This window comes from Pan troglodytes, chromosome 8 (assembly GCF_028858775.2).
Source record: "Pan troglodytes isolate AG18354 chromosome 8, NHGRI_mPanTro3-v2.0_pri, whole genome shotgun sequence".
Lineage (NCBI taxonomy): Eukaryota > Metazoa > Chordata > Mammalia > Primates > Hominidae > Pan > Pan troglodytes.
Window position 1 is genome coordinate 17722046 of NC_072406.2, and position 27908 is coordinate 17749953.

The 27908-nt window shown below is 39.9% G+C and overlaps 1 pseudogene; it reads right to left on the reverse strand.

The window, feature by feature from the left end:
• Window positions 1-2369: 2369 nt before the first annotated feature.
• The window catches only part of LOC450272 (aldo-keto reductase family 1 member C15-like), a 39736-nt pseudogene continuing 14197 nt past the window's right edge, over window positions 2370-27908 (reverse strand).

Consider the following 27908-nt stretch of genomic DNA (forward strand, 5'->3'; position numbering starts at 1 on the left):
CTACTATGCCTGGGGCTGAAGTACAGAAGAGGGAGCACTACCAGGAGCCAGTTACTTTATCATAAAGATATCGGTATGAGTGTGGGGTGTGTGTGTGTGTGTGTGTCTGTGTCTGTGTGTCTGTGTGTATTGGGGAAGGGATTGCAGATACCAGTATGAGCCCAGTTACAGACATGATAAGTTGGAGATGCATAGTAGATATCCAAGTAGAGGCAAGTAGACACATATACAAACCTTGCTCCAGAGCCTTGAACTGGGCTGGATATGATTTGGGGAATCTATATTTAGATGATATTTGAAGCATGAGACTAGATGAAATCAACAATGATGTTAAAGTAGATAGAGAAAGGAGAAGAGGTCTAGGTTGAGCTCTAAGTCACTCCAAAACTGAGAGGTCAAGCTAATGCAGAGAAACCAGCAAAGAACATTAGAAGAAATGGCAAGGGTTGAGGGTATTTACAAGGATGTTGGTATATTGATTGACCCCATAATTTAAGTAGGCAAAGAAGGACAGAGGGCACATTAGAGGGTCAAGTAACAGTGAAAAGGTGGTACGGTCAGTGAATTATAGCTCATGTGGTAATCAAAGGATTGTTGAAGTTGGCCATGTAGAGAAGGAGCGGGACATGTAGGAGGTGATGACTATAGTGTAAGAATTTAAAATTGACATCCAGGCATGGTTATAGTAACTCATAATGACAAGGTCTAGAATGAGACCATTAGGTTGATAGGCTGAGTTAGACTGAAGGATAAACACATTGGAAGAGGAAAGTCACAAAACTGAAAGATCAGACTATTACAAGGACTGTCTCTGTAGTGTTGAAATCAAAAGAAATTATGACAGGTCTACTGTTGGAGAGGATGAAAACTAGGAACTAAAATCTTCGGTGGATGAGAGAAGACCTGGGAATGCAGCCCTGATGACTGCAAAGGACAGGGGTAGTGCTGGGTTCATCTGATGACACAAAGTCCAGAGCTGAATGCTTTTAGAAAGAGTGTTCCTACTCAATATTCAGGCTTAGCACTACTAAGATCTTGGGAAGGATAACAGCCCCAACTGGAGAGGGCTGACAGGAATCAGTGCTACCAAGAGAAATGGGGTTTCAGCTATTGGGAAAAGGTGAAAAGAACATTTAGAGAAGACAACAAAGATAAAACGGTTTTGCCAGTGGTTGAGTAGGAGTTTCAGAAAGCACAGTGAAAACATGTTGAGGTGGTGTACACAGAGCTATTTGGGAACCAGGAATTTTAGGCTCCTGTAGTGACTGAACTAACAGTGACAAAGACCATGTTAGCCTCAAGGGAGTTAAGGGGCTGGTTGGCAGGGGAGGATGGGAGTCTGTCCAGGAGCTACTGGATTGCTTGCTCTTCCCGTGTTTGGAGATGTTTACATACATGTATGTACTAAATGTCACTGAACAGAAAAAAAAATAGCTTACAGATTTTTCTCTACAGCCTTCTGAGAATCATAGAGTCTAAAAGTTTGAAGGGCCATTAAAAGTCTATCTTTGGAAATAACTTTTTTCCTGCCATTGGATTTTCATTATCACCTCCATTTGCTTGATACTCAGCCTGTTCCCTTTTTCCTTCTTGATTTTCCGAACCTGCTTACTCTTTACTATTGAAACCCCCCCCAGACCTGAGCAAAGTTCTGAACATTGTTCAGAAACCACAGCTGAAGATCCACCCCTGTGGCCAGCCTTGCAAGAGAGCTGATTCAGGTTCAAAACCTGAATCAGAGGGGGTGGGCTTTGTGATGGAAATTAGAGAAACATGAGAAATGTTGAAATTTAGAATCAACATGAGAAATGTTGAAATACAGAATCAACAGGACTAGGTGGTTATTTAGATGTAGGGGATGAGGTTTGTGCCATAATGGTGATGTGTGTAGTATTACCATGAAGAGTATATATAGAGAAAACATTGAAGGCTTTAATTTTAAGTGTATTAAGTTTGAACTGTGGGAATAAATAGAACTATCTCTAGGGAATTTTAATTTAAAAGAAAATCAGTGGGCTACAAGAGACCAAGAAAAATGTCTAGGTTAGAGATAGAAACCATGGAATTATTAGCATGTAGATTGGAGGGAAGCCTAGTGATGAGGCACACACAGAGGCAGTGTGGAGCCAGGAGAGCCCAGTCTTAAACGGGGAGCTTCCGTCTATATTGAGTTCTGCTCACACTCTTGTCTGGGCAGAGCTATGAGCCTTGGAGAAAAAAAAATGTCTGATATGAAGTCTGAAGAAAAAATGTTTTCCAACAACTTTCCTAAGCAACAAACCCTGCCTTCTGTGGGCTGAAATGAACGGAATTCCCCCACTGTCCTGCTCCCTAGTGTCAACAACGAAACAAGCTACTTACATAGACATTTACTAATAGCGTATATTCTTGTTCAAGCCATCTGTGGTTTTCATGTCCTCTGGTGTCAGCTGGAAGTCAAAAACCTGTCAGAAATGTGAGAAGATCAATTTAATATCCTTGAGGCAATTGCTGTTCCTCTTCTCCCCTCTCCACAAACACACAAATCCATGTAGGACTTTGTGTAGGTTTTATGAGTGAGTTTTCATGGACCAAGGATTCATTCAGTGGCATGTCATGGGAATTTGTCCATTTATAAAGTTGAGATTGGCATGGTTAATCTTCCCTCAGATACTTTTATTGGGGAGCCATCATTATAGCAAAGAAATCCTAGAGAATTTTAAGCCCAAACCTCATGTGATCTAATTCCTTTATTTTACAGCTATAGAAATCAAGGGATGACTTACCCAGTGCCATACTATAGGGGAAAAACCAGGATTAGGACCCTCTCCTGACCTTCTCTTTAGTGTCCTTTCCAACCATCACACTCTCCCTTGCAGCAAGGGGAGACAAAGCAATTAAATATGGTGCTTATATGCTTATATGCATAGAATGTAAAAGGAGATAAGCTTTGCCCAAATACACCTTGAGAGCTTTGCAAAAACCCAGATACCGTGGGGAAATGATGTGCCTCTGTCAATCCCCTGCTGCCACCACCATGCCCTGTACCTGGAAGTTTTCTTTGATTCTCTTCTCATTGAAGCTCTTCACCAGGACCACCACCCCGCGCTGCAGCTGGTAGCACAAGGCAACCTGGGCTGGAGTTCGCCTGTGCTTTTCAGCAATGGCATTGAGTATTGGATCCTCCTGGAGAACTGGGTTTCCTTTTTTCACCCTGAGAGGAGAGGCAGAGGTGCTGCAAGTCTGAGGCTGAATATCCATTTTGCTTGCAGGCTGCTTATTTTGGCCAGGGATGCTAATCCTCCAGAACCTTCCTCATTACCTTCTGGCTGTCTCAATATCTGTTTTGCATCTTTTGTTATAACCAAAGAAGGACAAAGGAATGGAAGGTGGCAGTTCTATTTAGTTCTTATAATGTAGGTCTGGGTTAGGTAAAAGGTTTACAGATGAATTTATTCCTGCTGTCTATTTTTAATTTTGCCAGCTGATTGAGAGATTACTTCAGAAGGTACAGTATCTATGATTAAAATAACTTCATAGGCCAGGCACCGTGGCTTACACCTCTAATCCCAGCACTTTGGGAGGCCAAGGTGGGAGGATCACTTGAGCCCAGGAATTCAAGACTAGCTTGGGTAACGTAGTGAGACCCTGTCTCTACAAAAATGAAAGTAAACAATTAGCCAGGCATGGTGGTGCACTCATGTAGTCCCAGCTACTTAGGAGGTCTAGGAGGGAAGATCCTGACTTGAGCCTGGAAGGTCAAGCCTGCAACAAGCTGTGATTGTGCCCCTGCACTCCAGCCTGGATGACAGAATGAGACCCCCACCTAAAAAAAATAAACAAAATAACTTTATGAAGATTATTACCAGTCTTTGTCTGAGTCAGACCCCAAGGCAGAATATGCAGTCATGACAATGTCCTTGGACTTACAGTACTCCAGGAGTTTGCTTTGGTTGAGGTAAGGGTGATATTCCACCTGCAGAATGCCAAGCAGGAGAATTAGGTTACAGAACCACCAACACCAAGCTTACCAGGGACATGCAGTGCTGCATTGCATGGTATCAAACATCTTTTAGAATACCAGCAACACAGGCCAAGCCATGATTGTCATCCACAGCTGTATGCATGAAGCTCCCAAGGGCTTTACTTGGGATGACAGCCCATGGAGGGCATAGCAGTATTGATTAAATAATTAACTCAGTGCTCTTAGATGGCAGGTTGTGCACAAGGCCAAAAGAGAATTTCAGTCTTCCAGACTGAAAACCATGGTGACATCTTTGGTTCTTGCTCATTTATTGTTGACGTATAGCAAGCAGCAATTTCTGCCTTTCTTAGTTATTTAATCTCAGTATTCTTTATTTTTAAGGAGTATTCCCATTTTGTTCATTGCTGCGACCCCTGATAGCCAATAAATCATCCCTCAACATTTTTTGGCTTTATGAATGTATAATTGTTATATGAAAACATGCACACACTTAATGGATACATCTGGATGGATTTGGGCATGGGCATATACCTGTGATATCATCACTGCAAACGATGCATTAAACATGCCCATCACCTCCAAACATTTTCTTATGTCCTTTTGTGTGTGGTTTTGGTTTTAGTTTTTGGATTTTTTTTTTTTTTTTTTGCAAGAATACTTGACATGAGATCAACTATCTTAAACATATTTTAAAGTATGCATACTGTTAATAACAGGTATAAGGGGTTAATATCTAAACTATGTAAAAATCTACAATGCAATAGCAAAAAAACAAACAAATAACCCAGTTGAAAAATGGGGGAAAAAAAAACTTGCATAAGCATTTCTCCAAAGAAGTCATCACTCCAATTTGAAACAGTTTTTCATCAGGTTATTCCTTGGCTGCAGGAATGAGAATGTTTTCCTCTTTCCTAGCACAGGACATTATGACATCTTTGTTTGCTCCTTACCTCCCCCAACAAATGGCCCCACTCAGACTTATGGTGCCCATACACTTCCCGAAGCTCCAATCTTGTCCCATGGGGAAAGGGATTTGGAAAGGCTTCTGGCCCTTTTATCATCAAGGGGAAATAAATTGCTACTTGTTTTCAGTCAGAAAAAAAGTTACTGGTGTTATTACATTTACACATTACTAGTGAGAGAGGTTTCTGTGCTGCAGAAGGTATTTAGTGGCACTATAATCCCACGTTTCCATTTTTCTCACTTCCATGCACATGGAAAGTCGGAAACCAGGATCCATCACTGAATTTTAACCATTTTTTTCTGCTCCCTTGTCTGGGTGACATGTGAGCCAAGACCATTGCCTTCACCATGGGATGGGTAGTCTAGGGACCAGCTCAGCACTAGACAAAAGGGGCAAGTGTACTTTAAAAAATACAATTAGCAGACAATTTTAGAGCAGTTTTAAGTTTAAGTTAAGAGAAACATTGATAGGAAAGCACAGAGAGTTCACCATATCACCTCTCCCACCCACCCTTACCCCTACTCTCTCCTCTTATTTAAGTTATATTAGTGTGAAACATTTGCTACAATTGATGAACCAATATTGATACATTATCACAGGGTTCACTCTCCATTGTACATTCTATGGGTTTTGACAAATGTATGTCATGTGTATTAGTCAGGGTTCTCTAGAGGGACAGAACTCATAGGATAGATGTATATGTAAGGGGAGCTTATTAAGGAGCATTGACTCACACGATCACAAGGTGAAGTCCCACAATAGGCCGTCTGCAAGCTGAGAAGCAAGGAAGCCAGTCTGAGTCCCAACAACTCAAAAGTAGGGAAGCCGATAATGCAGCCTTCAGTCTGTGGCCGAAGGCCTGAGAACCCCTGACAACCCACTGGTATAGGTCCAAGAGTCCCAAAGCTGAAGAACCTGGAGTCTGATGTTTGACACCAGGAAGCATCCAGCACATGAGAAGGATGGAGGCCAGAAGACTCAGCACATTCTAGTCCTTCCATTTTTCTCTGCCTGCTTTTGTTCTGGGCATGCTGGCAGCTGATTAGATGGTGCCCACTCAGATTGAGGGGGGGTCTGACTTTCCCAGTCCATTGACTCAAGTGTTAATCTCCCTTGGCAACACCCTCACAGACACACCCAGAAACAATACTTTGCATCCTATAATCCAGTCAGGTTGACACTCAATATTAACCATTGCAACATGTATCCACCACTACTAGATCATACAATATGGTTTCACTGCCCTAAAACCTCTGTATTTTACCTATTCATTCCTCCTTCCCTCTCCCTGAGTCCCTGGAATCCACTGATCTTTTATTTTGAGCAGTTTTAGGTTTACAGAAAAAAATGAGAAAAAAAATGCAGAGTTCTCATATATACCTCCATACCTCTCTCCCCAATCGCCCCAATTATTATCTTACAATAATGTGGTATATTTCTTATAATTGACCAGCCAATATTGATACATTATTATTAAGTAAAGTCCATAGTTTACATTAGGGAATATTATTTGTGGTAACGTTCTACGGGTCTTGACAAATGGATAATCACCGTTACAGAGTCTATGAAATAATAATTACACACCCCTAAAAATCCCCTGTGCTCCACCTACTCATCCATTTCTCCCCCAACCCCTGACCTGACAACCACTGATCTTTTTACTGTATCCATTGTTTTGCATTTTCCAGAATGTTATAGAGTTTGGATTAGATAGTATGTAGCCTTTCTAGATTGGCTTCTTTTACTTAGTAATGTGTATTTAAGGTTTCTCTATGGCTTGATAGATCCATTTATTTTTCGTGCTGAATAATATTCCATTGTTTGGATGTAGCACAGCTTATCCATTTACCTGCTGAAGGACAGATTGGTTGCTTCAAAGTTTTGGCAACGATGAATAAATCTGCTATAAGCATCCTTGGGCAGGTTTATGTGTGGGTATATGTTTTCAACTCATTTAGGCAAATGTCAGAAAGCATGACTGCTGACTGCTGGATCATGTGGTGAGAGTATGTATAGTTTTGTAAGAAATTGCCAAACTGTCTTCCAAAGTGGCTGTATCATTTTGTATTTTTGAGAGTGGCAGGATGCAGCCAAATGCCTAGGCAGATAGGGGTGAGTCCTCAGTGAAATCCCACCTCCAACCCCAGCACAGTTTAAAGCTTGAAAGCCAAACTACAAGTTAAATCCTCAAACCAGATTGAGAATTTGTCTTCCTGTTTGTCGCACTTTCCTGTGATTGATCCCATCCTTCACCTATTTTACATATACCTAGCCTTTCCTAATTGGTTTTCTACACTGTCATGTCCACCTTTGAGTGGTATCTTCACTTTAACCTTTTTTGCATACTCACAAACCAATCAGCATGCACTCCCCCTTCTGAGTCCATAAAAGCCCCAGACCCAACCACATGGGGGGACTTTCCTGCCTTTGGGTAGGGGGAACAACACTGCATCCCATCTCTGCTGAAAGCCATTTTCCTCGCTTAATGAAATTCTTCTCCTCCCTCCACACCCTTCAATGTCCAGCATATTCTCATTCTTCTTGGGTGTGGTACAAGAGCTCAAGAACCACCAAACACAGGTACAAGCTATAATATAGGCAAGCTAGGGCACACCAGCATGGCCGAGTGAGGCCCAGGTGGGGCATCACCAGCTGGGGATCTTTGACTTGTAAAGTGACCAAAAAGAAAAATCCTACATCATTTTCACCAGCAATTAAGAAGAGTTTCAGTTTCCCTATATTCTCACCAGTGGTTGGTGTTGTCAGTGTTTTGGAGTTTGCCCATTCTAATAAGTGTGCAGTAATTAATTTATGATTGTCTAGTGATATATGATGTTTAGCAACTTTATTGGATTATTTGCCATTTGTATATCTTCGTTAAACTGTTCAGATCTTTTGCTCATTTCTACATTGGGTTGTTTATGGTTTCTTAACCTTGAGTCTTAAGATTTCTTTGTATAATTTGGAAATCAATTTTTTATCAGATATATGTTTTGCAAATATTTTCTCCCATAAATGGTTTGTCTCCTCATTCTCTTGGCAGTGTCTTTCACAAAGCAGAATTTGTTAACTTTAATGAAATCCAGCTTATCCATTCTTTCTTTCTTGGATCATGCCCTTGGTATTATATCACCATACCCAAGGTTTTCTAGTTTTTCATTTATATATTCTAGGAGTTTTATAGTTTTGTATTTTACATTTAGGTCTGTGATCCATTTTGAGTTAATTTTCATGAAGGATGGAAAGTCTGTGTCTAATTCCTTTTTAAAATGTTTGAATGTGGATGTCCAGTATTTCCAGCATCTTTTGTCAAAAAGGTTATTTTCTCCATTGAATTGCTTTGCTCCTTTGTCAAGATCAGATGACTGTATCTGTGTGGGCCTATTCCTGGGCTCTCTCTGTTCTGTCCCATTGATCTGTTTGTCTGTTCTTTCACCAATACCACACTGTCTTTATAGTATCTCTTAAAGATGGGTAGTTTTAGTTATCTGACTTTGTTCTTCAGTATTGTTTTGGCTATTCTTGGTTTCTTAATTTTCAGTGTGAACTTTAAGATTAGATCATTGGTATTCCCAAAAATAACTTACTGGTAATTTCATTGGGATTGCATTGAATCTATAGGTCAAATTGTAAAGAACTTACACCTTCATATAGAATCTTCCTACACATTTAAATATAGTATCTTTTCATTTATTTAAATCTTCTTTGATTTCTTCTTCAGCATTTTGAAGTTTTCCTCATATAGATCTTGTCCATACTTTGGTTTTTTTGTTTTGTTTTGTTTTTTTGAGACAGAGTCTTGCTCTATTGCCCAGGCTGGAGTGCAGTGGCATGATCTCTGTTCACTGCAACCTCTGCTTCCTGGGTTCAAGCGATTCTCCTGCCTCAGCCTCCTGAGTAGCTGGGATTATAAGTACGTGCCACTATGCTCAGCTAATTTTTGTAGTTTTAGTAGAAATGGGGTTTTACCATGTTGGCCAAGCTGGTCTTGAACTCCTGACCTCAAGGGATCTGCCTGCCTCAGTCTCCCAAAGTGCTGGGATTACAGGCATGAGCCACCGCACCCAGCCCACTTTGTTAGATTTATACCAAAATGTTTCTTTGTAAGGTGCTAATATAAATGGCATTGTGTTTTTAATTGTAAACGCCACTTTTTCATTGCTGACATATAGAAAAGCAATTGATTTTTGTATATTAACCTCATATACTGCAACCTTTCTATAATCACTTATGAGTTCCAGGAGATTTTATTGATTCTTTCAGCTGGAATTGAGTATTTCTTTTCCCTCAGGTTAGATTCAAGTAAAACCTCAGGCATAGGCTCTAGTAAAATATCTTCTGCTGAGGTCAGGCCCTTTTAGGAAAACATGGCTGCTTTGGGCTCCTCCAGCCGGAAGCATGAGGGAAATTTTCTCTGGTATTCACTGAGAAAACTTGGTAGGCTCTAGAGGTAAAATTCACAAAAGCGTGGAGGCCTCCATAAGAATGGATGTCCCTGGAGCTTTTCTCTCTCAGACTTGTTCACATTGAGCTCCCAGCAATTCATTAATAACAGTGTAGGTTTTCCTACTCAGCACTGGCCCCAGCTGTGGTTTTTGCTTCCTGGCTTCTGCAAGACACTGATCATGTCTGTATCAGCCTATCCCTCCAAGTTTTGGAGGCAGCATTTTGCCCTGTGACCTCAATTCTCTGTTGAGTCTAATTGTTAGTTTTCCATCTGTTGAATTGCTTACATTATTTGAGGACGTGAGTAATGACTTTCCAGCTTGTGATCCACCAGCCCAGAAACCAAAAGTTTAGTAAATGAACTTTTCGCTGCATATTTTTCTTACTCTTTGTTCCCTGACTCCAGTGATTTGATAAGAGGAATCGACAGAGATCCAAAGAAAAGCAAGAGACCTCATTAAGGTTCACTTGAAGCATGTTCTCCCACGCAGCCTGCAGGCAAGGTCCTGCACTGGGTTACAGGGGCTGGGTTAGTCATCAGGCACACACCAACTTTCTATGGAACTGTTGCATGTGTGTTTGCTTAGTCATGGACACTAAATGGGAAGGAAGGGTAGTTCATTAGACTCAGGGCTTAAAACCTACCTGGACCCTGTAACCCCTCACCTGAGCTAATTTCTCACTATGATCAGTTTGCTGCACATAATTAACCAGTTGTACTTCTGCTCAAGCTTCCTAGGCCATGTAAAGTCCCTCCCAGCCAATCAGCCTTCACTTGGCCAAATTCCTTTCACCCTTTAGATTTCAAGGTAATGTCCAAGTTCCCCTTTGGGTCTCCATCAACTACTGAACTCAAAACCTTTTTTTTTATTTCTCTAAACTGATTATGTCCAAAGTGGAGGTAAATCTCCTAAGGGTCACAAAAGAAAACTTTTTAGAACTCCTATTTGTATTTTTTATCCAAAAAGATGAAATAAATGAAGATTTACTAATACTCAATTGTAAATTGATAATCATCCTTACTCAGTCAGCATGTAAGATGTTTACACAGAGATATGACCACCTGGGTGAAGTGTGAGTCTTCCCCAGCACGGACAGATTGCCAGTTCTTCCTACAGTCATGTGACTTCCTTCACAATCCTCCAGGATACTGCAGTTTATATGTTGCCCATTCAAGTGGCTTTATCTTATTGAGTAGACTTTAAAAACATCTTTATATTTTTTATTGTGGTTAAACATCCATAACATAAATTTTACCTTTTTTTTAAATCAAGGGGTTCAGTTTGATATTGATTTTTAGTTTTTTCTTTGAAAATACTCTCAGACTTACAGAATTGTTACAAGTAGTTCGAATAACTTTTTTTTAAATGACAGAATTATTACAGAGTAAGTTGCTAACAGGTTGTCCCATCATCTCTCAATATTTTAATGTATATTTCCTACAAAAAAGGAGAGTCTCCTAATAGCATAATCACAGCCACCACAATCAGGAGGTCAACACAACTGATTTTGATGATCTCATGCTTAATCTTTATCATTTCAATGATTTTTAAGTGCCTAGTTTAGTGACATTCAGTGCATTCACATTGTTAGGCAACCTCATGTAATCCAAATCTCTCTCAAACTTATGAAAAGTGACTGTTTTTAAAAGACTAGTCTGAATCCAAACAGTCCCTTTTATAAGTTTGGGAGAGATTTTGTATTTTGGAGAGGCTCAATGGTTATTTCATGGCACAGCCCTTAAAGGAGTTGTCAGACATAAAAATGAATCATTCATTTTCTTTTACATACAAATTGATTTGAAATTGTTTTCCAAATTTGCTGAACTTTTCTGTTATAAGAAGTGGTTGTCGGCCGGGCGCAGTGGCTCATGTCTGTAATCTCAGCACTTTGGTAGGCCGAAGCGGGTGGATCACCTGAGGTCAGGTGATCGAGACCAGCCTGGCCAACATGGTGAAACCCTGTCTCTACTAAAAATACAAAAAATTAGCTGGGCGTGGTGGCGGGTACCTGTAATCCCAGCTATGAGGCTGAGGTACATGCTTGAACCTGGGAGGCGGAGGTTGCAGTGAGCCGAGATCGTGCCACTGTACTCCAGCCTTGGCAACAGGAGTAAAACTCTGTCAAAAAAGAAAAAGTGGCTGTCAGTCATTCACTAGCTCTAACTTCTAGAACAAACTACTATAACACCTAATAGATTATACTCTTAGTATTTAAAAAAAAACCTTAGATTTTTTTGATAAGGTGACATGGCCTCATGCACTGTTTTCAACAACTCAGAATGTGTTCTCTTCCCTTGAAACATCTCATGTTCAAAGGTAAAATACATGTGAGAAGCATGTCATAAGTAGCCTTGTCAAATCGAGAATAGAGGAAGCCAAAGAGCAGAGGAAGCAGTTGGTGCGGCAGATGTTTGGGGCTCATCTGGTGCAGACAGGCTTGTGCTTGAGCCCTGGCTTGTTGAGGATCATTTCCAGCTGCCTGTGGTTGAAGTTGGACACCCTGATGGACTTGGCCAATCCTGCATCCTTACACTTCTCCAGGGCCTGGAGAGGAAGGTGTTGTGAGGAGTAATCTGTATAGCAGGCTAGAGGCAAATAATAAACGTACACACGCTAGGAGTAGGCGAAGGGTGGGAGAGTGTATAAGACAGTGGGAGAGACACAGCCTTGCAAAGTGCAGATGTCAATCAATAAGGCATGAATGGACTGAGTAAGAGAAAAACGAAAAGTAAACAGGTAAAATAAATGGGCACAAAGATGAAATAAAAAAAGAATGTGTGGCCGGGCACGGTGGCTCATGCCTATAATCCCAGCACTTTGAGAGGCAGAGGCAGGTGGATCACGAGGTCAGGAGTTCGAGACCAGCCTTGCCAACGCAGTGACACCCCCTCCTTACTAAAAATACAAAAATTAGCTGGGTGTGGTGGCAGCCACCTGTAATCCCAGCTACTCAGGAGGCTGAGGCAGGAGAATCTCTTGAACCCGGAAGGTGGAGGTTGCAGTGACCCAAGATTGTCCCACTGCACTCCAGCCTGGGTGACAGAGCTAGACTCTGTCTCAAAAAAAAAAAAAAAAAGAAAAAAAGAATGCGAGTGGCCAGGACAGAGTTAAAGAGACCAGCATGGTCTTTAGTAAATACCTAGAAAAGTTTGATGGAGCAATGGCAAAACAAGTACCAACAAGGAAGTGTAGCAGGTGTGGCCTGAGAGGCAGGCCTTCCACCTACAAAACCACCAGCTTCTACTTTCTGACCTAATTCCCTGCACTGTCCACTCACTCACAGTGTCCAGTCTCACATGTCCTCTTGCTGTTCTTGGACATGCTAGTGTCTCTCCCCTCTTAAAAACGTTGCCGTGACCTGGCACGGTGGCTTACACCTGTAATCCTAGCACTTTGGGAGGCTGAGGCGGGTGGATCACCTGAGGTCAGGGGTTCTAGACCAGCCTGGCCAACATGGTGAAACCCTATCTCTACCAAAAATACAAAAATTAGCTGGGCGTGGTGACATGTGCCTATAACCCCAGCTACTCAGGAGCCTGAGGGCAGGAGAATTGCATGAACCCAGGAGGCAGACCTTGTAGTGAGCCAAGATCACACCATTGTACTCCAGCCCGGGTGACAGAGTGAGACTCCATCTAAAACAATAAAAACAAAAGAAAAACTTTGCCTTGTCTTTCTGCGTGCATCACTCTCCCCAGATACCCACACAATCAGTTCCTGCGTCTACTACAAGTCTTTGCTCAAATGTCACTCTTTTTTTTTTTTTGAGATGAAGTCTCACTCTGTCACCAGGCTGGAGTGCAGTGGCACGATCTCTGCTCACTGCAACCTTCGCCTCCTGGGTTCAAGCAATTCTCGTGCCTCAGCTTCCCGATTACAGGCGTGCGCCACCACACCCAGCTAATTTTTGTATTTTTAGTAGAGATGGGGTTTCACCATGTTGGCCAGGATGGTCTCGATCTCCTGATATCGTGATTCACCCGCCTCTGCTTTCAAAAAGGCCTACCCTGCCACTCTGTTTTTCATTGCCAGTCTGTGCCCCAAACCAACTCCAGCGCTCAGCTTTATTTCTCACCTCCACCTACCACAGCACCTATCCATGCCTGGGCCAGCACCCTGGTTCTCTTCACTGATGTTGCCTGGGTAAGAAGAATAGAGCTTGATATGCTGTAGGCACTCAATACATACTTGCTGGATGATTAAGTGAATGAAATGTGAAAACAGAGGCAGAGAGACATTCGGGACTCTCCCCAGTCTGAACACTGGGCAGAATTAGACCAGGTCCAGTTTCCTGAATTCCTTGTACATTTTTCCTCTCCCCCACAAGGTGCAGAGATGTTGTGCTCACTGGAGCTGCACTCACCTCCCATGTGCTGCAGAGACCCACTGTGTCAAACATGATCTTTCCCTGTGCATCCGTTGGCAAAAGCTCCTCCCAGGCTGGAACATGGAAAGAAAGAGAGTTTGCACAAAGCTCTGTCTGGCCTCAGCCAAGCTTGGGGCCCATAAACCTTGAGACTGATATAACCATCTGTCCTTATTCTTGAACGGAATTGTAAAATTAGGCTAACGGCAAAGGAAGTACATGCAGGAAATATGCGTCCTAGAAATGCTTTCGAGCGTTACAGATTCAATAAATCTCGTCTGTGTCAAGACTAAGCTGAGGCACCTAGGATCCCATCCTAGGCAGACTCTAGGGTGGTATGATGCCCAGCAGGCCCCCTGGTCCTGGATCCTTGCAAAGAGCTCTCTCCCTTGCCAATGACTTGTCAGCATTCAAAGCTGAGTCTCGTCCTCCCCGAACTTCCTGTTCCTCAACTGAACTCCACTGTCGGCGACGTGGGTTTGAGACTCCTGGGTATAAGAACTTGAAAATGTCGGCAGTACATCCACAACACTGAGGCAAAGCTGTGGATACCAGTGAACTCCTGTCACTCTGGGGCTAGAGTTGTGAACTGACTTTGGAACAGTTTCAGAAAAATAAAAAGCACAAGAGAGAATCTTAAAGTATTATTTATCTTCTCATCCTCACAAACTGATTCCTCTCTTGTGTTCAGTTAGTAATATTTATGTTGATCACTAAAGTAAAACAACTTGAGCTAACCTGCAAAGGTACTGGGAAATGTAAAAGGTAAAGATCCATGTAGCTCAGCTGAAGTTTATTCAGTGACATTTCAAGGCCTCTTTGGACCAATTCTGGGCGGGAAAAGGTGCCCCACACCTGCAATGGTTGAAAGAGAAGTTGTGTGGGATTATTTCTTCAAAAGTCTTCGAGAGAGCTTAGTGAAATGGCAAATAAACATCAGCAGCCAAACCCTCTTAGAGAAGAGACAAGTTACTTGCAGTGAATGCATAAGTTCTTAATCATCATAGCAGATTTTCATATGGAATGAAGATGATAAATGTAGGAAAAAAATGCGAATTTCAGCAGAGATTCTCAAACTTTAGAATGTAGAAGAATAATCTGATTTGCTTGTGCAAAACATATTCCTGGGTTCTACTCCAAACGTAATAAAGAACAACATCTGGAGAGTGGACTGGGAAGTTGCCTGCCAGACAAGAGCCCGAAGTGATGGTGATTCAGTAGGCTCTGGCTTGACTGTATTAAATGGTTAGGTTTCCCAAAGAAAGGCCCATAGGGGAAATCTTTTTGGGGTGCTTCAGTTACCTCATTCTAAGCAGCAGTAATCTAGGGGAAGAAATCATCAAAATGACTAAAACTAAGGAAAACAATGTTTCGTACGATGTTTTGTACAAAGGGTCACACATTTAGTACGAAAGGAGAGTTAAAAGATGAGACTGAGAAGGCTACTGCACAGCTAAAGGCAGTCAAATGTCACATGCTGGGCTGGAAGGAGGAAACTTTTTTATCAACTTGCATGAGATTCACTTGCATGGGCCTAAGTGCTGTCTCTGTGGACTACTTCCCCTCACGTTTAAATGTTTTCTGTTTTGTTTTGTTTTTTGTTTTTTCTAGCAGTAGTCAGTTCAGTGAACACTAGGGTAAAAATTGCTTTGGGGTTCCTTTTCCTATCTGACTTAAACACCTAAGTTCTTTTACTTGTTTTAGATATGACGCTAGTGAATATGAAGAATATTATTAATAGAAGAAAATGGCTCAAGGGTTTAAAAAATACATAAGTACATTTACAAACATTAACTTAATCTTCAGAGAAATAAACATTTATTGACCACAAAATAGGTTGAGATGTCACGATGAAGGCTCAGAGAGGTTAAAAAACTTGTTTTTTGGTTAAGAAATTTCACCAAGTCAAATGGAATATTCAAGAACTAAAATTTGATCCTAGTTCATCTGTTTCCAAAGCCTACACTTTCTGACTAAATCACATTACCTCATACTTTAGCTAAGAAAGATTAAGTCACTTTGTCAAAACTTGACTATAGTAGAGTAGGAAGGGTCAAATCATTTCTGAGTTAAAACATATGATAATAATAACAGCATTTTTGAGCATCTGAAATGTATCAAATACTTTTCAGCAAGATTTACATGTATTTTTAAAAGTGTAACACTCATGAAAATCCTGTGAGATAAATAATACTGTCTCCATTTTACAACTTGGGAAACTGAAGGATAGTATTTTAATAGCTTGTCCAAGGTCGCACATATTCATTTATTTTTACACTTGCTATAGACTAGGGAAGGTCACACATTTAGAAAGTGACAGAGCCTGGATTCAAATATTAAAGTCTCATTACAGAATCCACGTTCCTAACCAGACTTCTCATGAGGCAAGGTCTGAGTAAATGAAGATTAAACCAATGAAGAGAAATTTGCCAAGGAGCTCTACAGCTAAGAGTGAGCTCTCCACAGAAACAGATGCATTGGTACACAGCACCTTTGTGGTATAGAATATATCTTTTCTCTTCACAGTGCCGTTGGCAATCTTCTTTCGGATGGCCTGCCCGATGGCTTCTTCATTCAGGTATGTATAAGCTGAGTCAATATGGCGGTAGCCTACATCAATTGCTACCTGGACGGCTTCTTCTACATTACTCATAGCAACCTGGAAGAGCATAAAGAGATAAAGATTTGTTTGACTCAGGAACAGATGATCAATTCTCTTAGCAGAGATATTGAAAAGAACCTTTTTTTTTTTCCCTACTAAGGGCTAAGAGCTACAGGTGGCAAAGCTAAATGTTGAGTAAAAATCAATGGTAAATGTTTAACAGCTAGCTCTGAGGAAATCCTGGTTTGTAGTATTTGCCAGTTTCAATAGTGTAAATACTCCCACCATGGATAAGTTCAAGCTTGCCAAATTGGGCAAAGATGCTCACAATACACTCTTTTGAGTCCTCATGAGCACGTCACAGTCTTTAAACCTCTATTTATGTATTTATAGAATGTATATGATCTATAGATTTGCACAATCTATAGATTTACATTCTTAACTTAATTTGCTCTATAAGAGATTATGAAATTGGTTTTGATCCAATAATTTAATGCTAATAATTATCTATCCACATAAAGATATAACTTTAGACACAATAAATTATTAATTTACCTATCTAAACTTGGAAAAACAACATTTGAGGAAGAACAAAAATAGGAATCATTTAAAAAAATCATTTTAAAAGAAAATTTTAAAAGAAATAGCTTTTAAAATAAAATAAGCTATTTTCTTTTAAAATATTTTAAAATAATTTTATTTTTAAAATAAAAAATTATTTTAAAAGAAAAACTGTTTTTTCACTTAAAAAAACTCATAATTAATTCTTCTTTTGGTTGCTTTGCTGGTTCTTAGGCAACACTTTCTCCTTCACATCTTTCTTATATTTTTTTATTCTCCTGGCCCACTAGCCTGGACTCTTTAAGTCATCCATAATTTTTCTGTTTATATTAGCACCCCCTACACCTCACTCAGTACTTATAATGCCTTTTGGGTATATTTGTTTCATTTCTATCTACCGTTGAGTCAACTGAGTCCATAAAGATAAACTATCCCCAGGTTAAAGAGCCAAGGCATGGCAAAAGCAATACTTCATGAGAGTCTTCTTTGCAGTCCTCAATGGTACACACCATGTTTCTCTTGTGTTGGGGAACAATCCTACAACTTTTATAACATTCTTCACCAGGAACCACTGAGATGTGCCCTTGTAGGTCTGGAGTGTTTGATCCAGAAACATGCATGGAGCCAAAGAGAAGAGAATTTTCCAAGTACTACATAACTCTTTGATGGCACCGTCTTACCAACCTGGCTTCTCAGAGACCGTGGCCACCTTAGACCACACAGCTACCTCTAAGCCTGCCTCTCTTTCCCCAAGTTCCTTTGCCACAGAACTTTCTCTAGATAGTCTTATTGGTGGTGAACAGGGAGGACTTGGGTACTAAAAATTACAGCACAACTTTAAAGTTTACTCTGAGGTTTCTGGCACATGGTAATCATGTCAATAGTGTTTTATTTCCTCTAATATACTGTGAAAATGGCTACAACTGTACAACAAGAGAGAGTAACAGCCACAGACTTACCCACCCCTGAATTCTGAGCAATGGCATGCACACTTCCATCTCTCTTGACGGACTGCCACTCCAAGTGTTGTTTTGGACAGGCAGCATCAAAATCGCTTGGGAGCTTATTATAAATGTGAATTTTACAGCCTCATCCAAGATCTACTCAATCAGAACCTTCAGGGATACAGCCTCCAAATCTGCATTTTTAACAAGATCCTGAAGTGTTTATATCACTACTAAAACGTGAAAAGCCCTTACTTAATCCACAAAGTGGTGAGTAAGGGCTAACTTCTCACCAAGGGCTAACTTGGTGAGAAGTGTCTTACAAATGAGAAAAGTGAGGCCCACCTGAATTTCCCAAACTCACATAGTGACTAATTCTGATCAGGAACCACTTGCTACTCCTCCATCCCCAATGCCATTATGGTTACCTTCCTAGCAGCAGAGATGCCAAACCCCAGAATAGGCATGAAGTTTCCATCATTCAGTTTTACAGAAAGGAGTCTGTTAAAACTCATCTTCTTTTACTTTTCCTGCAAAGCAGAGGTTTTTTTTCCCTTTATTAAGAGAAATCTGTAGAGAAAAGAAAATGCAATGACTATTTTTATAACAACCTTTTTTTCTTTTGAGATGAAGTCTCACCCTGTCGCGTGACCTCTATATTGATCTTGTATCTTGTATCTATATTGATCTTGTATCCCACAACTTGACTGAACTTGTTTATCAGCTCTAATAGTATTCTAGTAGATTCCTTAGGATTTTCTTTTTTCTTTTTTATGAGAATAGAAATGGGGCCTCACTATGTTGACAAGGTTGGTCTCAAACACTTGGTCTCAAGCAGTCCTCCTACCTGAGCCTCCCTAAATATTGAGATCACAGGTGTGAGCCAATGCGACTAGCCCATAAGATTTTCTACAGGTATGATTATGTAATCTGCAGGTAGAAATAGTTTTATTTCTTTTTTATAATGGCTTGGCTGGTGTCCCTCTGAAATTCATGTTTACCCAGAACTTCAGAATATGACCTTTTATGGAAATAAAGTTTTAACAGATATAATTAGTTAATATGAGATCATAATGGATTAAGGTGGGTTCTAAAGTCAATGACTAAAGTCTTTAGAATAAGAAGAGAGAATACAAATACACACAGAAAAGAAAGCCATGTAACCATGAAGGCAGAGATTGAAGTGATTCAACTATAAGCCAAGGTATGCCAACTACTACTGGGAGCCACCAAAAGCTAGTCAAAGGCAAGGGAACCATCTTCCCGAGAGCTTTCATGGGGAGCATGGCCCTATAAACAACTGGATTTTTGACTCAAGTCTCCAGAACTGGAAGAGAATACAATCCTCTTTTGTTGTTCTAAACCATCCAATTTGTGAATAATAGGTTATGGCAGCTCTAAATCTAAAAGATTTTCCGATCTGGATGCTTTTCTTCCCTTGCCTAATTTTCCTAGCTAGAACCTCCAGTACAATGTTTAATAGCAGTGGCAAGAATAGACATTCTTATGTTGTTCCTGATCTTAGCAGGAAAGCATTCAGTCTTTTACCAATAAGTATGAAGTTTGGGTTTTTTTTAATAGTTGCTCTTTATAAAATAAAATCTCTTTTATTCCTAGTTTTTTGAGTGTTTTTTTTAAATTATGAAAGGATGTTGGAGTTTTTAAAATGCTTTTTCTGAATTTGTTGAGATGATCATGTAGTTTTGTTCTTCATTCTATTAATACAATGTATTATATTGATTGATTTTTGTATGTTCAAACAATATTGCATTCCTGGAATAAGCTTCACTTGGTCATGGTATATAATGCTTTTATGTGCTACTGGGTTCAATTTGCTGGCATTTTATTTATATTTTTATAGCTGTATTCATAAGGGATTTTGTTCTGTAATTTTTTTTCTTGTGATGTCTGTCTGGCTTTGGTATCTGGTACTACTGGTCTCCAAAAGTGAGTCCTTAAAAGTATTCTTTCCTCCTCTATTTTTGGAAGAGTTTGAGAAAGTTCGTGTTAATTTTTAAGTGTTTGATAGAACTCATCCATGATGCCAACTGTATCTGGGCTTTTCTTTGTGAATTTATAAAAATATATATTAGTATTTACATCACTTTACTTGTTATAGAACTGTTTATATTATCCATTTTTTCAGTGTTAGTATTTTATATTTTTCTAGGAATTTGTCATTTCATCTGAGTTATCTTTAAAAGAGATTGCAATGTCTCCTCTTTCATTTTTTATTTTAATAATTTGCATCTTGTCTATTTTTTGCTTGATAAGTCTAACTAAAGGCTTATTGTACCAGACAAATCTCTAAGTGACCTTGAATTGACATTAATACAAATAGTAAGTTTTATCTCAACACCAGTAGCTTAATAACAGCAGATACAAAGCAGGCAGGAAAGGAAATAAAGGATAAATAGTTACAGAAGACTCTCATTAACTCTGTAGTTACGGGTTAACCATTTAAGCTCTGAATTTTTATTTTCAATTTGCCCATCAGTTTTAAAATATGCACAGGAATAGACCATAATATGTAATCAGCTGGATTCCTAGCAAACCTGGCATGCTTCTGAACTTCTGTGGGTGTTCCTACCCTTTCTTCCTTTCCTGCTCTAATGATTCCTCAGTAGCCAGCGTTTTTGCAGAAACAGCACGTTTGCTCTCCTTATCATACTTTTAATATATTAGCTTCTTGCAATATGTGCTCAGGCTTTGTCTGTGTTTTCTGAGCATCCTGGTACTCATGTGATGGCCCACATAGCTTCAGCAGTTGGGCAGCTTCAGCCCACATACATGTTACCAGCCACCCCAGTATTCCCCCTGCAGACGCCCCTCCCTCACACATCATTTGGTATCTAGGATCCTGTTCATGATTCCAATTGTGATGAGAAAAACCTTCCCCCAAACTGGGAGGGAACTGAGAGGCCAAAGAATGACTGTAACAAGTCTAGCTTGGTGAGTAGATGAGTTTATTAAGACTTTACATGGGGCACTCCTGGATAGTGGCAGAACAGCTCCAGAGATCTGCGCCTCCTCCTGTCTCTAAGCTGCTTTTAAGCTAATTTTCTGGCACTTTGCCTGCTGTGTGGCTGTGATGGGGCTGTTTCTCTTGGTAGGTTCTCAGATCCTTTTGGGGATGTTTGGGTTCTCAGGAACACCTGCTCCTCAGCTGGACACCATGACCTTGGCTCACCACCTGGCCTTCAAGGTTTAAGCAGCAGACATTCACCCTTAAGTAACCTGGTGGAAGACCCATCACACATAGACACACACACACACACACACACACACACACACGCATGCATTTTGTGTGCTGGAAGAACTGGGCCAGCTGTCTTGGCTGTCTGGAGAGGATATTCTAATATCATGCATTCTGGATTTGTCTTATCAGTTCTTTTGTGGCGTTAGTTGGTTTCTCTATCTCTTTCTGTAAATAGATATTGGATTTAAAGACTTGATTCGATTCCACTATTTAATTTTTTAAAAATTTTTGTGGGTACATAGTAGGTATATATATTTATGTTGTACATGAGATGTTTTGATACAGGCATGCAATGTGTAATAGTCACATCATGTAGAATGGGGTATCCATTCCTTCAAGCATTTATCATTTGTGTTAAAACAATCCAATTGTACTCTTTTAATTATTTAAAAATGTACAATGAAGTTATTATTGACTATAGTCACCCTGTTGTGCTATCAAATATTTAGGTCTTATTTATTCTTTCTACTTTTTTTGTACCCATTAACCACCTCCACTTCCCTCCCCTCCAACCCCCCTCCCCAGCTACACTTCCCAGCATCTGGTAACCATCCTTCCACTCTCTATGTCCATGAGTTCAATTGTTTAGATTTTTAGATTCCAAAAATAAGTGAGAATATGTGATGTTTGTCTTTATGTCCGTGGCGTACTTCACTTAACATAATGATCTCCAGTTCCATCCATGTTCTTGCAAATGACAGGATCTCACTCTTTTTTATGGTTGAATAATACTCCATTGTGTATATGCACCATATTTTCTTTATCAATTCATCTGTTGATGGACACTTAGGTTGCTTCCAAATCTTAGCTATTGTCAACGGTGCTGCAACAAACACAGGAGTGCAGATATTTCTTCTGTATACTGATTTCTTTTCTTTTGGGTACATACTCAGCAGTGGGGTTGATGAATCATATGATAGCTCTCTTTTCCTTTTTTTGATGAACCTCCAAACTGTTCTCCATAGTGGTTGTACTAATTTACATTTTCACCACAGTGTACGAGGCTTCCCTTTTTCTCCACATCCTCTCCAGCATTTGCTATTGCTTGTCTTTTGGATATAAGCCATTTTAACTAGGTTGAGATAATATCTCATTGTAGTTTTGATTTGCATTTCTCTGCTGATCAGTGATGCTGAGCACCTTTTCGTATATCTGTTTGGCATGGGTATGTCTTGTTTTAAGAAACATCTATTGGCTTAGGATTGACTTGGCAATGAGGGCTCTTTTGAGCCCTCATATGAACTTTAAAGTAGTTTTTTTCCAATTCTGTGAAGAAAGGCATTAGTAGCTTGATGGGGATGGCATTGAATCTATACCTTAGGCAGTATGGCCATTTTCACGATATTGATTCTTCCTACCCATGAGCATGGAATATTCTTCCATTAGTTTGTATCCTCTTTTATTTCATTGAGCAGTGGTTTGTAGTTCTCCTTGAAGAGGTCCTTCACGTCCCTTGTAAGTTGGATTCCCAGGTATTTTATTCTTTTTGAAGCAATTGTGAATGGGAGTTCACTCATGATTTGGCTCTCTGTTTGTCTGTTATTGGTGTATAAGAATGCTTGTGATTTTTGTACGTTGATTTTGTATCCTGAGACTTTGCTGAAGTTGCCTGTCAGCTTAAGGAGATTTGGGGCTGAGACGATGGGGTTTTCTAGATATACAATCATGTCATCTGCAAACAGGGACAATTTGACTTCCTCTTTTCCTAATTGAATACCCTTTATTTCCTTCTCCTGCCTGATTGCCCTGGCCAGAACTTCCAACACTATGTTGAATAGGAGTGGTGAGAGAGGGCATCCCTGTCTTGTGCCAGTTTTCAAAGGGAATGCTTCCAGTTTTTTGCCCATTCAGCATGATAATGGCTGTGGGTTTGTCATAGATAGCTCTTATTATTTTGAGATACATCCCATCAATACCTAATTTATGGAGAGTTTTTAGCATGAAGCATTGTTGAATTTTGTCAGAGGTCTTTTCTGTATCTATTGAGATAATCATGTGGTTTTTGTCATTGGTTCTGTTTATATGCTGGATTATGTTTATTGATTTGCACATGTTGAACCAACCTTGCATCCCAGGGATGAAGCCCACTTGATCATGGTGGATAAGTTTTTTGATGTGCTGCTGGATTCATATTTTATTGAGGATTTTTGCATTGATGTTCATCAGGGATATTGGCATCATGCTACCTGACTTCAAACTGTACTACCAGGCTACAGTAACCAAAACAGCATGGTACTGGTACCAAAACAGCGATATAGACCAATGGAACAGAACAGAGCCCTCAGAAATAATGCCGCATATCTACAACTATCTGATCTTTGACAAACCTGACAAAAACAGGAAATGGAGAAAGGATTCCCTATTTAATAAATGGTGCTGGGAAAACTGGCTAGCCATATGTAGAAAGCTGAAACTGGATCCCTTCCTTACACCTTATACAAAAATTAATTCAAGATGGATTAAAGACTTAAATGTTAGACCTAAAACCATAAAAACCCTAGAAGAAAACCTAGGCAATACCATTCAGGACATAGGCATGGGCAAGGACTTCATGTCTAAAACACCAAAAGCAATGGCAACAAAAGCCAAAATTGACAAATGGGATCTAATTAAACTAAAGAGCTTCTGCACAGCAAAAAAAACTACTATCAGAGTGAACAGGCAACCTACAGAATGGGGGAAAATTTTTGCAATCTACTCATCTGACAAAGGGTTAATATCCAGAATCTACAAAGAACTCCAACAAATTTACAAGAAAAAAATGAACAACCCCATCAAAAAGTGGGCGAAGGATATGAACAGACACTTCTCAAAAGAAGACATTTATGCAGCCAAAAGACACATGAAAAAATGCTCACCATCACTGGCCATCAGAGAAATGCAAATCAAAACCGCAATGAGATACCATCTCACACCAGTTAAAATGGCGATCATTAAAAAGTCAGGAAACAACAGGTGCTGGAGAGGATGTGGAGAAATAGGAACACTTTTACACTGTTGGTGGGACTGTAAACTAGTTCAACCATTGTGGAAGACAGTGTGGCGATTCCTCAGGGATCTTGAACTAGAAATACCATTTGACCCAGCAATCCCATTACTGGGTAAATACCCAAAGGATTATAAAACATGCTGCTATAAAGACACATGCGCACGTATGTTTATTGCGGCACTATTCACAATAGCAAAGACTTGGAACCAACCCAAATGTCCAACAATGATAGACTGGATTAAGAAAATGTGGCACATATACACCATGGAATACTATGCAGCCATAAAAAATGATGAGTTCATGTCCTTAGTAGGGACATGGGTGAAGCTGGAAACCATCATTCTCAGCAAACTATCACAAGGACAAAAAACCGAACACCGCATGTTCTCACTCATAGGTGGGAATTGAACAATGAGAACACATGGACACAGGAAAGGGAACATCACACACCGGGGCCTGTTGTGGGATGGGGGAAGAGGGGAGGGATAGCATTAGGAGATATACCTAATGTTAAATGACGAGTAAATGGGTGCAGCACACCAACATGGCACATGTATACATATGTAACTAACCTGCAGGTTGTGCACATGTACCCTAAAACTTAAAATATAATAAAAAAGGATATGAATGGACAGTTCTCAAAAGAAGGCATCTATGCAGCCAACAGACACATGAAAAAATGCTCATCATTACTGGTCATTAGAGAAATGCAAATCAAGACCACAATGAGATACCATCTCACACCAGTTAGAATGGCAATCATTAAAAAGTCAGGCAACAACAGATGCTGGAGAGGATGTGGAGAAATAGGAATGCTTTTACACTGTTGGTGGGAGTGTAAATTAGTTCAACCATTGTGGAAGACAGTGTGGTGATTCCTCAAGGATCTAGAACTAGAATTTCCATTTGACCCAGCAATCCCATTACTGGGTATATACCCAAAGGATTATAAATCATGCTACTATAAAGACACATGCACATGTATGTTTATTGCAGCACTATCCACAATGGCAAAGACTTGGAACCAACCCAAATGTCCATCAATGATAGACTGGATTAAGAAAATGTGGCACGTATACACCATAGAATACTATGTAGCCATAAAAAATGATGAGTTCACATCCTTTGCAGGGACATGGATGAAGCTGGAAACCATCATTCTCAGCAAACTATCACAAGTACAGAAAACCAAACACCGCATGTTCTCACTCATAGGTGAGAATTGAACAATGAGATCACTTGGACACAGGGTGGGGAGCATCACACACCTGGGCCTGTCGGTGGGTGGGGGGCTGGCGGGGGGATAGCATTAGGAGAAATACCTAATGTAAATGATGAATTCATGGGCACAGCAAACCAGCTTGGCACATGTATACCTATATATCAAACCTGAAAGTATAATTTAAAAAATATTTGAGGTCAGGTAATGTGATTCCTCCAGTTTTGTATTTTTTGCTTAGGATAGCTTGGGTTATTCTGGTTCTATTAGGCTGATAACAACAGTGTTTGTATAAACAAAGAAACTGGCAAAAATAAAACTAATAAAAACTTTACACCTTAAGTTCATACTCGTACCCCAGCTTTTAAACTTTTTGTTGTTTCTATTTATATCATATTGTACTGTGTATGTCTTGAAACGTTGTTATTATTTTGATTGGTTCATCATTTCGTTTATCTGCTTAGGATTAGAGTAGTTTAGACACCACGGTTACAGTCTTATAATATTCTCTGTTTTCCTGTGTACTTGCTGTTACCAGTGAGTTCTGTACATTCAGATGATTTCTTATTTCTCATTAATGTCCTTTTCTTTCTGATTGAAGTGCTCCCTTTAGCATTTCTTGTAGGACAGGCCTGGCATTGATGAAATCCCTCAGCTTTTGTTTATCTGGGAAAGTCTTTATTTTTCCTTCATGTTTGAAAGATATTTTCACTGGATATGCTATTCTAGGGTAAAAGATATTTTTCTTCAGCACTTTAAATATGTCATGCCACCCTCTCCCGGCCTGTAAGGTTTCTATTGAAAAGTCTGCTGCCAGATGTATTGGAGCTCCATTGTATTTGTTTTTTTTTTCTCTCTCTCTCTCCCTTTTGCTGCTTTTAGGATCCTTTCTTTATCTTTGATCTTTGAAAGTTCGATTATTAAATGGCCTGAAGTACTCTTATTTGGGTTAAATTTCCTTGGTGTTCTATAACCTTCTTGTATTTGAATATTGATATCTTTCTCTGGGTTTGGGAAGTTCTCTGCCATCCCTTTGAATAAACTTTCTATCTCTCTTTCTTTCTCTACCTCATCTTTAAGCCCAGTAACTCTTAGATTTGCCTGCTGATTCCTTCCATTGATTTTACTTTTTTTTAGACAACTGTCTTAATCAAGTAACTATCAACATAGTAGAAAGTATTAGTGGCACGTAACACCTCACACTCTAAAAAACAGCATATGTTAAATTCGAAAAATGATGTGAACTCATATCTTTAAAATAACATCTTCCAGGCTGGGTGCGGTGGCTCACACCTGTAATCCTAGCACTTTGGCAGGCCAAGACAGGTGGATCAGTTGAGGTCAGGAGTTCAAGACCAGCCTGGCCAATAACGTGAAACCTCATCTCCACTAAAAATAGAAATTAGCCAAGTGTAGTGACATGTGACTGTAACCCCACCTACTTGGGAGGCTGAGGCAGGAGAATCGCTTGAACCCAGGAGGCAGAGGTTGCACTGAGTCAAGATCTTGCCACTGTACTCCAGCCTGGTGACAGAGGGAGATTCTGTCTCAAAAAATAATAATAATAATAATAAAATAAAAAACACATCTTCCAGCCCAGTAGTACTTTTACCCCACCAGTTCTTTCTTGTGTGTTGAGATGGAGTCTTGCTCTGTTGCCCAGGCTAGAGTGCAGTGGCGTGATCTTGGCTCACTGCAACCTCCACCTCCCGGGTTCAAGCAATTCTCCTGCCTCAGCCTCCGGAGTAGCTGGGATTACAGGCACGTGCCATCATGCCCAGCTAATTTTTGTGTTTTCAGTAGAGACAGGGTTTCACCATCTTGGCCAGGCTGGTCTCAAACTCCTGACCTCAGGATCCACCCACCTCAGCCTCCCAAAGTGCTGGGATTACAGGCGTGAGCCACCACACCCACCTCCCACCAGTTATTTTCATGTGCAACACTAATGACCAAAATTTGTTTGATCTATTTCCCTCTAAAAGAATTTTGTCTTCTTGTAGTATAACTGTTTTTTGTCTTAAAACAGGCAAAATAAGGACAAATCAGAATATTGCGTTATGTCCAGAAAGCAAGGTTGGTTTTGAAGGCTGCTAGCAATGATTCTGAAAGGGCAAAGCTGCTCACTGAAGGAATCCTATTAGACTCACTGTGACATTTAAAAATGAAAATAGTGTTAACATTGTTATTTGGAAAAGTGGAGTCTATAAAAAGCCATGAATTAATAATTATGCTGAGAAAAGCAAATTCATATAGAGTTTGGAGAAGGTAGCTAGAATATAAAAAGAGGTGAACAAAATGTTTAATTCATTACTGATTTTAATAAATTAGGGAAGATTATATGTACGAGCACTTTTTTTTCTTTCATATGAGTTTCAGATTAGAGAATGAACAACATGTACTTCTTTCCGGTTTTGGAAGCAGAAACTTGAAAGCAAGCCAAGCAGTGTTGAAAGTGTGACAAGTACAAGAATAATCAGTTCAATCAGTCATCATACAAAATAAAGGTTAAGCACTCCAGTGGAAAGTACCAGTTTTCAAACACCAATAAATGGAAACTCTAAAATGCATATCAACTCAGGACACACAAGTTTG